Source organism: Camellia sinensis, chromosome 10, assembly GCF_055761805.1.
Source record: "Camellia sinensis isolate YWXY chromosome 10, ASM5576180v1, whole genome shotgun sequence".
In the NCBI taxonomy this organism is placed as follows: Eukaryota; Viridiplantae; Streptophyta; class Magnoliopsida; order Ericales; family Theaceae; genus Camellia; species Camellia sinensis.
The window spans coordinates 103,253,233-103,266,611 of NC_138970.1; positions in this window are offsets into that span (position 1 = coordinate 103,253,233).

Consider the following 13,379-nt stretch of genomic DNA (forward strand, 5'->3'; position numbering starts at 1 on the left):
TGCCGGATTTGGACTCTTTGGTTCAAGATTAAGAACCGTGACACAAATCGAGTCTGAACTGTAGCGGGGTCCCTCGCGGACGTGCTACAGTTTCTGGCGACTCTGCTGGGGATTTTAGAGAGCTTGACTCGAACTCGTGATATCCTATTTTGATCTCATTTATGTGTCTCTTTGCATTGCATGTGCATTGGTGCGCCTAGGACACCGTGTTTGCCATCTGCCATTCCTGAACGGTTTGCCGGAGGCTTGTCTTGTCAAGGCATGACCATAAGGCTGACCGGTTATGGGCTCTGACAGTATGGGAACACAAACCCTAGTTTTTACCGGGGCACCCTTTTGACCATTCGACCTAGTGCATATTCGGAATCCATAGTGACCATTCCAAGCTAGGACAGGTTGCTTACCCAATTATAGGTTGTTTGAAACTGCTGCGTGTATAGTGGAACCCTAGCTCCTGACAAAATAGGACAGGGAAACCCTACCCCAACATAGGGGTGTTTTGGCTCTCTTTACTTGCTATGTGCTTTTAGAATGTATCTCTACAGGAACGTACATATCAGTTTGCAAGTTTGAATATCGGGCCTGAGGGCACCAGTATCAGTGTTGTTGAGAAACCAGTTATCTGCGGGCATCAGGTTTAGTTTTTGGGGACAGTGATTTCTGGGGAACAGTGATCAGTAGTAGAGTGCAGTCGTTCGGCTACACCCGTGTTTGATCTGTTTGGGCTGAAATGCTGTTTGTTGTCTCTTTCAGTTCGGACAGCTGGTACAGAATAGCTAGTGCTCCCCCTTGCTGAGGCAGGACTTATGATGACGTAGAATTCAGAAGAGATCGTGGTTATGATAGCTGCATTAGATCAGGGGATCACTCTGCAAAGTGAGGCCAACGTTGATGTGTCACATCCACCCAGGTCGCCTGTTGCGCACCCGGTTTGGGCCCCCCAACTATACCAGGCTCGCGAGCCTACTACATTTGAACTAATGGGGATAATAGGTGATCTCCAGAGGTTTGTGGCGGATCTTGCCTACGGAATGTCAGCTTCACCTCCAGCCGCACCATATGCAGGGAGTTTTGTACCCCAGGAGCCCCCGCTGTTGGGGCGAATTGTGATTGAACTTAGCCAACCGGAGATGGCCTCCAGCTATGGTAATGACATATCAACATCAACCCAAACCCTCGATCAGGCTGAGGCCAGAGGAAAAGACAAAATGAAGGCAGATGCCGATCCCATTGAACAACTGCTGTGGGCAGTCGAGGCTTTTAAAGCCGTGGGGATGAACAAGCAACAGATATCCGCAGTTGTGGCAAAAACTGTGGAGGATGCTTTCCCCACTCCACCTGAGGGTAGTTCAAGCCAGTCAGAAAATTGGGATAGGCCCCGTCATGCCAGAACAGTTCCTCCTATTCCCGCCCCTGCACCAGGGAAAGATCAGAAAGCTAAGGTGGCGCCTGCCGACCCTTTCGCTTGTGCGGCTAGTAAGAGCGCTCAGACTCCAAAGTACCTGCCCCGGGGGCGCAGTACTTTTCATGCTCTCTACATGCCTTTGTCTAAGGCACTTCAGATCCTTCCAAGAGGGGACACCTTAAACCCTTGGAGCCTCGGCCTCTCCCGAAGAATCTCCCTGCTACGCATGATGCTGCTCAGTACTGCGCGTACCACCAGCAGACAGGCCATGCCACCGACAATTGCTTCCGCCTCTGCCATGAGGTGCAAGATTTGATTGACAACGAGGTTATCCTCCCGCCTACCTCAGCCAAGTCCGTTACCACCCAGTTATTGGATTTTGAGGACACAGATACTGCAAGTATGTAATCAGAAAGTGAACCACCTGCGGGCGGCATCTGGTTTATTTTGAATGTGGCGTCTGGCACGCATTTTGAGCATTTGTGAATGCTATCTTTGTAAATTTTGGTTTGGGTATCGAGTCAGTCTTTTGTTTTGAGTCTGTCTCTTTGTCTTGAGTCAGTCTTTTCGCTTAAGGGTCCGTCTTGTTGTAGCGAGTCAGTCCCATTTGTATAGAATACCAGGTGATTCTGGGGTTGTCGCCTCGAACACCGTCTTGTCTTGTAATTACCCGTTTTTGTTTTTTGAGTCTGTTTCTGTCGAGGGACCAGTTACACCAACAAATCTGAATGAAACAGCTGTTGCTATCTCACTTTCATACTTGCTTTTAATGTAAGGTAGTTGTGCCAGAGAATTTGAATGGGCTGACAGTACATCTCGCCTGCTCTCCTGCGCGCCAAACTCATTGCATTAACCTAAGTTTTTCAAAAACCTTTTGAACACTGCGGTGATAAAAATGAAGAGGAAGGAATTCCTCGGGTTTTGCAAAACTTTGATCATTTTGAGAGAAGGAGAGGCATGCTAAGCTCTTAATGAATAAAATCATGCTTGTCAGCATGAGTACTAGGAAGGACCCTGGCTTGATCCGGATTGGTTCCACACTATCTTCGGCACGAGCGATTCGTCGCTTTCTTAAAAACTTTCAAAAATAAATGTTTTACACGGCCCTGTGAAGACCTGTGTGGAATCGCTCTTGAGATCGCGCAGCCTAGGATCGCTCTCAGCCTCAAGATCCGACCTGTTATCTTGAACCTCGAACTCATTCGGAACGTTCAATAGTCAACTGTCAGAGGAGGCCCGTGTGACCAGTTTTGAAGCAGCCCTCGAGCAAGAGGCGCCGAAGCCGAATCAAAAGAGTAGATCTCACCAGAAGGAGTTTGTGGAGCAACCATGACGGATTCTTCTACAAATCATTGCAACAGCCGTTCTCCTAGACACAGAGAGGCATCAACTTCACAAACCATTTGGCATGGACTTGTTACACTTTTACCCTTTGAGAGGCTCGTTGGGCCGAAAACCCGGAAGGGCGACCCAGGCAAAAGTGAGAGCAAGAGAAAAATACAAAAAAGCAAAAAAAAAACAAAAAAGAAAAAAGAAAAAAAAGAAGAAAAGAAAAGAAAAAAAATGCGGAAAAGAAAAGAAAAAGAAAATGAATAAAAAGAAGCTCGCAAGGTCGAAAACCCGCGTCGGGCGCCTTGGCAAAAGTTAGAGCCTGAAAAGTGAAGGTTAAAATACCCGAGTGTACCTTAACCGGAACTACGTAAGGCTTGATTCCCATGTTTGGGATACGTAGGCAACTTCATCATGAAGTCCAGCCCCCAACGCTGTCATAGCGTCTCAGTCCATACAATGGTTTCGACTTCATCCCAAGGCCCAGCTGCCAACGCCTCCAAGGCGACTGTGTCCATATATTTGTTGTGACCGTCTTCGTCATCTCTGTGTCCAAGAGTTCGACCACCACCAATGAAGACTGTTTGCGGACTGTTGCGGCACCATCCAAACAAGGGGCAACTTTCCGTTGCCACAAGTCGTCGTGAGCCGCCATTCAAACCAGGGGCAATTTTCCATTGCCTCTGATCCGAGGTTGCGTATCTCAAAGAGTAAGTTCCATGCTCGTTGAGCATTGACTGTTTGTAAAATAGTTTTTTGAAAATTTTTACTGAGGTTGACTATTTTCTCGAAAACTGTTCCATTTTTTTCAAAACTGGACCATTTTCTTGGACCCAAAAAGGAAAATTTTCAGTGCTTACAGCCTGACTGGCATGGTTTTCAAATCAAAAATCAAACAAGTACGTTAATCCGACTCTCATTTTGATCAAAACCGTTTTAGTAGAAAGCAAAAACAAAAAATGGTCAAAGTGATGAACTAGGGGCACAGTTGAGCCAGGTGTTCTGTCTCCCTCCCCCGTCGTCAACATACTCGCCAGGAGGGCACTCTACCCACCAGGAGAAATAGCTGTGAGCTAACGGCATCGGGCATGAACCCGCAACTTCCTATTCATTCATTAATCACCTTGGGGAGGGACAAAAAATGAGAGAATGAAGAATAGAGAGGTGTAAGTTGAGAGAAAAAGCGAGCCGAAGGGTTTTGAGAGAAAAACCGAGCTTGAGTGCCAGAGTGATGTGAGAATCACAAATGAGAAAAGGGTGGGAAACTATACCCAGATTGAACTAGCTCCTCGTGATCCGAGGTCCCCCGCCTTCATTAACGCGTCTGTATGTTGTATCTTTTGTTTTGTTTACCTCAACCTTTGCTTTAGGTTTCTTCCGAGCGTGTCTCGTTGTGTTTAGGTCGTGTACCTTTGTTGAGTCCTCCTCGCTGTGTCCAGTTGTAGGCTCGATACCCCGGTTGAAAACCCTTATTTAAGTTCAAAAATCATTTATGCTCAGAATACTGTGCCATTCTCTACATTTGGGCGAACCAAAAGAAGCAAGGGAAAATTTGGGGCATCCGAGCATGTTTCAACCCTAGCCGGTTTCACCTTTGAAGGCCGTCTTGTCAGATTGGGCTGTTTTGTTTAAAGTTTGCTGAGTGTAGAATAGACCAAGTGTCGGGTTATGGGCTGTATGCAGATTAATTTTCGGTAGAGTATGGACCGTGTGTTCAGGTTAAGCAGTGGTTTGTATGGGTTGCTTTGCTGTTACTTGGTTTGGTTACCTTGTTATTACAATGCAAGTGCTCAATTTTTCAGACAACAGGTCAATTCCATTCACATTGAGGTGTAACATGATGTGATGCGATGCAATACATGAGATATGTAAATGTAACACTTTTTAAGCAAAAAAGTTTGTTCCTTTCATTATCTATCTTTTTCAAATACACAAGTTTTGGAAAACAAAAATCTGCCTGCGGCAGTACATAGTATCCTAACTACCAACAAAAAGGAAAAGTACAAGAAAGAAGAAAAACAACAAAAATCTGTATCCGTGTCAAGCGACTCCGGGGGGCTATCGGTCTGTCCTAGTCCTCTTCCTAGATGAAGGTCCAGGAGCATCATCAGTATCGTCGTCAGAGCCCGAGCTAGTGCCGCCTCCGGTCTCCTCCTCCGATGACCCCGCCTCCGACTCTGCCTCCGCCTCCGACTCGTCATCCTCATCATCGTCATCATCAGGAACGGGAGCCCGCGAACTACTCCTGACATGAGTGTGCCCCGCCTTGGTGCGGGGGAATACTCTGCCCTCCTCATCTCTCCCTCGGGTGGGGACGGAAGGTCCAGCTGGAGTACCTCCTGCAACGGGAATCTGGAAGGGAGGCTGAAAAGGTACATGAAAGGCAAATGCATCAGTATACCGTGGACAGTTTATCAGTGCAGAATGTAGTGTAAGAATACAGTGTGTGAATGCTGTGGACAGTTTATCAGTGCAGAATGTAGTGTATGAATACAGTGTGTGAATGCTGTGGACAGTTTATCAGTGCAGAATGCAGTGTATGAGTACAGTGTGTGAATACTGTGGACAGTTTATCAGTGCAGAATGCAGTGTATGAGTACAGTGTGTGAATGCTGTGGACAATCTATCAGTGCAGAATGCAGCGTATGAGTACAGTGTGTGAATGCCGTGAGTAGTTTATCAGTGCAGAGTACAATGCAGAATGCAGTGTATGCAGTGTGTCAGGTGTTGTGTCGTGCATCAGATTACGTGAATCAGCTTGTGAGTGATTTGAGGCCGTGATCAGAAGAACATACCGGAATGCTGTAGAGGGCTAGGAGGTCGAAAGTCCGCTGCAGTATCCCCATCATGGAGGCATTCAACTCCACGGACTGCCGGGTGTACTCGGAGGACGCCTGCAAAAGTACAAGATATATCAGTATTCCGTGGAATATCAAACAAACTAAAGTGAAATGGCAATGCAAGAATGCAAAATGAAGTAATACATACCAGAGGCAAGTCGGGGATGCCGACTAACTCATGACCAGCCGGGGGAGGAGCAAAGGGAATCTGGGAGGTCGCCCCATCCTGCCCTCTGTATGTCAGTAAAGTGGGCAGAGTAGGCCAACCGGTCCCCCGTCCTCCCTGAACTCCGCCCCTGCCACGTACTCGAGCCCTCCTCGAAGCTCCTGCTCCAGCTCCCGCTCCTGTCCTAGCTGCTGGCGCCACAGGCCTGGCTCCCTCAGCTCGACGGCCGCCGCTCAGAGACCGCATAATGTACGTCTGCACGTACTCTCGGTAGTCACCGATGCCTCTAAAGCGGGTCGCCTCCCAGTCGATAGTATAATCGGCCATCTGCTCGGTAGTGAGCCTCTCGGTCTCCCTCATGTCCTCAGGAGGGTGAACCGGGACTATCTGCTCCGGTAACCCTAGGGTCTGGCATAGGAAACGCTCACCCAGGTACCAAGCCCGACAGACCGGGCCCTCCAGTAAGATCCAGAAACGCGAGGTCTCCTCAGCACCGGCAAATCGGTCCCGAACCGTCGCCGACAACGGATCCCAGGGCTGCCAAGTGATCTGAAAGTGACATACAGTTTGTTATCTATCGCTATTGAAGTATGCGGTGAAAAGCAAAGCTTAGATAAATTCTGAAATAAAACATACCTCGGCAGGGGTGATAGTGTCGAAGTAGCGGCGAAAGAAGCTAAATGTCTCTCGTGGCCTCCGCACGCATCACCCGTCGAAGCATCGCGAGAACGGGACGACGAGGGGGGTCTCCGTGACTGGCACGGGTGCAAGCCTGGGAAAGTAGGTGTAGACCCACAACTGCAGAGAAAACATCAATATGATTATCAGATATGAGCGAAATACAGAATAAAGCAGAAATGGCAAGACCGTGTGTTGTACAGTGTATGGTATATTGTGTACAGTGTGAGCAGTGCACAGTCAGTGTAAAGCAGAGTGTATGTGTGTGCCGCGTGTGCAGTATGCAGTTAGTGAAAAGCAGACTACAGTATGTGCAATACAGAATACAGTACAGAGTACAGAAGATAGAAAAGCAGAAATGAAAAGCGGGAAAGAAACGTACCTCCCAAGCACGCCAGTAGCCTCCGAGCAACTGTCCGCTGCCACGGGAAGCCGAGCTCATATACCCGTAGAGTGTGGGCAGAGCGGCGCCACCCCAATCATAGTGCAAGATCTGTCTGACGTCCACCAAAGCACTAAGCAGGCAGAGGGGCACAGTGTTCGCCCGGTCGGCGAAAATAGTCGTCCCCAGCAGGAACATGAGAAAGCCGCGCGCATACCTCTCCACGGCCTCTTGAGTCATCTGCGCCTCCTCCATCAACGCGGGCTGGACCCTGAACTGCACCTCGAACCAGGAGTAACGAACAAAGCCTGGACGGGCGAGAGGTGGCACCTCACCAAGCAGATAGATCTGAGCGGCAGTCCACTCGTCCATGTCAGTATCAAAGGGGATCGGATCACCCCCTACCCCGATGCCTGTGAGCATCGAGAAATCGTAGGGAGTCATCGTCATGTCTCCCGTCGCAGATAAATGGAACGAGTCAGTGGTGTCCCACCACCTCTCCACTAGAGCGGCGAGCAAGGGCCTGCAAATTGTGAGTCTGGATAGTCCCCTGCAGAAAGCACCGAAGCCTGCCTGGTCCACGATGTGGCGAACCGCATCGGGAAGCTCGGCATACCAGTCCCGAGCGCCGGTATTCCCATACCCGCGGATGGTATGGGGATCCCCCTGTAATCAAAAACAACAATTGCAAGGCAATATTCAAAATGCAGTTTTAAGAAGCTTACAGTGAACTGCAACGTGTGATGTGTCAGCGTGTTCGGGTGGTTCAGGGCAGATGTAGCATGCGTGCAAGTTTAATAGATTTAAACAAATACCGGGTGCCGGTGTGCTTACAGTGGACTACAACGTGTGATGTGTCAGCGTGTTCGGGTGGTTCAGGGCAGATGTAGCATGCGTGCAAGTTTAACAGATTTAAACAAATACCGGGTGCCGGTGTGCTTACAGTGGACTACAACGTGTGATGTGTCAGCGTGTTCGGGTGGTTCAGGGCAGATGTAGCATGCGTGTAAGTTTAACAGATTTAAACAAATACCGAGTGTCGGTGTGCTTACAGTGAACTGCAACGTGTGATGCGTCAGCATGTTCGGGTGGTTCAGTACAGTATAGCATGTGTGCATATGTTCAGACTCAAGTAAATATTGGGTATCAGTGGGTATGCAGTGAAATACAGTGAGTGCCGTGTGTTCGGGTGATTCAGGGCTAGTGCAGTGTGTGTGCATGTGTCAGTCTCAAGCAGATATCAGTTGCACGTATGTTTACAATCAACTACAGTATACAGGGTATCTGAGCTAAAGCAGTTAAAGAGCACAACTAGCTACGACAGTTTTGTATCCTACATTGCAGAAAGTAAAGCAGAGAAAAGAGAGTTACCTCGGAAGCGCCGAAGGACAGGTGGGAGGTAGGCTCACGCAGTAATAGCTCGGGTGGCACGTGCCTGTCGAAACTCCTGAACTGGCGCAGTCCGTCAGGGGGCAGAACATGAATCGCTGGCCGGTAGGTCGCCGGGTCGAACGGGCGCTCGCTTAAAGGTAGGAGCTCGACCCTGGGATCCATCTCGTGATCCAGGGGAGTCCCACCGCGTGGAATGTCGTCCGCCATATCAAGAATGATGAGAAAATAGCCGGAGGGAGGAAAACCGGGCTAGAATATGGAAAGTCAACCGAAAAGTCAACCCCCGAGAAGGTCGAAAATGGCCGAAAAGGCCGGGATGTGAAAAGGGTACGAAAATCAAGAGGAAAGCGAGGGGAACAAACCCCAAAAAGGTGGGAACAGCAAAAGAGGCACCGAAACAAAGATTTGTTCGGTTGAAAATGTCCGAAACGCGAAGAAAATCGTGAATCCGACGACGAAACGGGCGTAGAACGCGAAGAAACGGAGAAAAGAGGAGAGGAAAACACTCTAGAGAGAGAGGGTGTGGAATTTCGGCGAAGGAGGAAGTGAGAAATAGGGTTTAGAAACCCTATTTTAAAACACCCATGGTGAAATGTCGAATCTGCCCCGACTCAGGAACTTTTTGCCGGTCGGCAACATTTTGTGCCGGCCGGCAGAATATTGTGCCGATGAAATTATTTTGCAGCCGGTGGACAGCCGGTGGCTTCCCCTCCCGGCCGGTGGTGTTCCCACAACCTTGTTCAGGCCATATGAGTAGTTTTTGGTCTTTATAGCTCAAGAAAGTGCAAGAAAGTGTATCACCGACGCTCAGCCGGCCTCCGTTTTGACCTCGGGTCGTATCTTCTGTGTGTGACGCTCGAATTCATGCAAGGTGTATCCTTTTCGTATCCTTTTGGCTTTTACGAAATTCAAAAGTTGCCCCATGTGCATCGCATATCAATCGTACTGTTTTATGCATTTCAAACAATCGCACTGTTTTGTGCATTTCAAATTATCGCACTGTTTTGTGCATTTCAAACAATCGCACTGTTTTGTGCATTTCAAATTAGCACACTGTTTTGTGTATTTCAAATTATCGCACTGTCTTGTGCATTTCAAACCATGGCATTGTCTTGTGCACTCGCGTTGTCTAACGCATCGCGTTGTTTTGCGCATCTCATTGCATTTTGCATATCTAATCAATTTCATTACTTGCGTAGACTGCATGTCAATTTCATTACCTGCGTAGACCGCATGTATTGCTTGTGTAGACCGCATGATTGTTCAAATTCATTACTTGCGTAGACCGCATGTTTTGCTTGCGTAGACCGCATAATTGTTCAAATTCATTACTTGCGTAGACCGCATGATTGTTCAAATTCATTACTTGCGTAGACCGTATGTTTTGCTTGCGTAGACCGCATGATTTTTCAAATTCATTACTTCCGTAGACCGCATGTTTTGCTTGCGTAGACCGCATATTTGTTCAAATTCATTACCTGCGTAGACTACATGTTTTGCTTGCGTAGACCGCATAATTGTTCAAATTCATTACCTGCGTAGACCGCATGTATTGCTTGCGTAGACCGCATGATTGTTCAATTTCATTACTTGCGTAGACCGCATGTATTGTTTGCGTAGACCGCATAATTGTTCAATTCCATTACCTGCGTAGACCGCATGTTTTGCTTGCATAGACCGCATGATTGTTCAATTTCATTACCTGCGTAGACCGCATGTTTTGCTTGCGTAAACCGCATAATTGTTCAATTCCATTACCTGCGTAGACCGCATGTATTGCTTGCGTAGACCGCATGCTTGAAACCAACTTCATTACCTGCGTAGACCGCATGTTCTGCTTGCGTAGACCGCATGCTCATGATCAATTTCACTAATTGCGTAGACCGCATGCTCATGATCAATTTCGTTGCCCGCGTAGACCGCGTGCTCCACTTACATGTCTGTGCTTACACAACATTGTTATGCTTCCCACTTGCTTTGCGTTGTCACGCATTTTCAAAATACGTTAACAAACATTGTACCTGTTAAGTTTGTTTTCTTTGCAGGCACGATATTGTATGTACGGTTCATTTGAGGCTGGTGCAACCAGACGAACCGCACAGGTATTGTACGGTCTAGGAGACCCTAAATCCTCTGAAGGTGCAAGTCCTTCGGTGTTTGTCGTGCCCGAACGACTTTTGATGAGTTGCATTATATATGTATTTTAAAGCCGCGTGTTATCGCACATTCCATGCATTTCATGCATCATTTGCATTCAAAAAAACAAAAACAAAACAAAATATATAATTGTATTGTTATGCGTCATTAAAACGTAGTGCATGCTGCATTTCAGTTTGCATGCATTTATTGCATCACTTTCCATTTATGGCTCGCGCCTTTCCATGATTGAGCTTGGTCTGGTATGTGCCCATACTTCTCGTGTCGAAGCATAGTTCAGTGGACCGTTCTATGTTCGACGTGGCTTGTATGCGTACATGCCTTTCCTAGGCAAGATTTGGTTTGGCCCGTAGGCCATATCCATTGTATCCATTTCCATTGCATTTCAGATTGCATGCATTCATTGTATCACCTTCCATTTATGGCTCGCGCCTTTCCATGATTGAGCTTGGTCTGGTATGTGCCCATACTTCTCGTGTCGAAGCATAGTTCAGTGGACCGTTCTATGTTAGACGCGGCTTGTACGCGTACATGCCTTTCCTAGGCAAGATTTGGTTTGGCCCGAGTGCCATTTCCATTGCATTATAGCTCGCATGCATTCATCGCATCACCTTCCTTTTATGGCTTGCGCCTTTCCATGATTGAGCTTGGTTTGGTATGTGCCCATACTTTTCACGTCGAAACATAGTTCAGTGGACCGTTCTATGTTAGACACGGCTTGTACGCGTACATGCCTTTCCTAGGCAAGATTTGGTTTGGCCTGCAGGCCATATCCATTGTAAATATCCATTTCCATTGCATTGTAGCTTGCATGCATCCACCGCATTACCTCCGCCTACGGCTCACTCCTGTCCATGATTGAGCCTGGTCTGGTATGTGCCCATACTTCTCGTGTCAAAGCATAGTTCAGTGGACCGTTCTATGTTAGCCGCGGCTTGTACGTGTACATGCCTTTCCTAGGCAAGATTTGGTTTGGCCCGAATGCCATTTCCATTGCATTGTAGCTTTATGGCTTGCGCCTTTCCATGTTAAGCTTGGTCTGGTATGTGCCCATACTTCTCGTGTCGAAGCATAGTTCAGTGGACCGTTCTATGTTAGACGTGGCTTGTATGCGTACATGCCTTGCCTAGGCAAGATTTGGTTTGGCCCGCGTGCCATATCCATTGCCATCTGCCCAGCATATCCATATATGTATTACATTGTAGTGTAATTTTTGCATCCAGCATTAGGATCATTGTCCTTTCTCCAGTGGATCGTTTCCCCACTTGTGTCAATTCCCCCCCAGTACTTGTTCTTGTGTCTGTCTACGTTGCTCATAGTTCAGTAGACCGTTCTATGGTAGACAGACTTGTTACCTCCATCAATCTATTTGACATAGGTGTGGTCTCGAACCACTCACGATTGGATCATGATTCAATTGCTTTGCATATAGTTTGCATTGTTTCAATTGCATTGCATCTTCATTTGCATTATTTATAAATTGTTTTGTATATACTGTATATCATTTCGCATATCATTTTTGCATTGTCATGCATGTTGCAAACAACATCGTACCTGTTAAGTTGTTTTCTTTGCAGACACGATATTGTATGTACGGTTCATTCGAGGCTGGTGCAACCAGACAAGCCGCACAGGTATTGTATCCTTCGAGTGAGAAGTATCGAGAATTGCATAATTCTCTTACATCCTTTCTGCATTGTAGTGTAGTCCGGTGTATGCTAGCTTAAAATTGTCGCATGTTACGCTTCATTACAGCTTTCTTTGCATGATCATAGGTTATGTCAGGCTCCATGCATTGTCTTGCATTTTGCCCCTGCCATCGGGCGCATACCTTGTTTGTCTTGCATGTTTGTCTAAGTCTTCGGCCTTGTCAAAAATGGGTCGTCTCTAGGCTTTGACATTCACTCCCGTCATTGTTATGACTTTCGAGTTCTGTCAAAGAGGGGCAACTGTAGACACCCCATTTTTGACCGTCCTCAAGACTTGGACGTCACCATTGGAACACTTGGTGATTACCCTTGTTTGTGTTCGTTTGGAGTTCCCGGAGGTCTCGGCTACGCGCCTTGCCTCAGGATCTCCGAACTCGACTGTTTAGTGTCTGGTTTTGCACCAAACACTTGTGTTTTGCCTTGGAGGGGCAGGGAATGCCTTGTGAGGCATCCCCACACACCACCGGCCATGGACAGAGGCCACCGGCTGGTGTTTTGCTGCCATCGGCAATCTATATTGCCGGTCGGCATTCTTTGTTGCTGGTCGGCACTCCCTTTTGCCAAAATGGCATTTTTGGGCAGTCGACTACTGTTCATCTGCTTTTGCAGATATTTTATTACAGCTGTCTTGCATTTGGCTCCCCTCCATACACGTGTATGGAGGGATCTCTCTCTTTAGAAGCTTGTCTTGTAAGCTTTACAAGACAAGAAGCTCTATAAGAGGAGCCCTTCTCTCCCTTGCTTAGGGTTAGACACTTTAGAAATTTTAGACAGCCATATTAGGGTTTTGAGTTCTAGGGTTAGGATTGATACATATCCTATCTCTATATCTCCCTTTTGTGTGTGTTTAATTGTGTTTGTGTCTTACTATTGCACACAAACACATAGTGTTTCACCTTCCCTTAGCTACTGAGGTTCTAAGAGGCTGGTTTTGGGGTTTTGGAGCTGGTTTCAACCTAAAAGAGGCTGCTGGTCCACCATTGTTGAAGGGGTCTACAAGGGTGAGAAACTTCCCTTTTATTCCCCATTTTTGCATTGTTTTTCTACCTATCTTAGAGCTGTTTTCGTGCTTATTGTATAATACAAAAAAGTTCTGTTTTTTAGCCCTTTTGATTGTTTATTAAGAGTGTTTTGTGGTTTGGGTTTGTTTGACCCCTCCTAAGCCTGGTAAGGCTCCTTTTTGTGCTATTTTTGTGCAAGTTTCGAGACTTTGGTGTTTGGGCCTCTTCACCACTGAAATCTTGAGGGATTTCAGTGGCGGAGATGGTGCCTTGAGGTCCCAAGAAGGAGAGGGCCACCCCCTCTCCTTATTGTCCTTGAA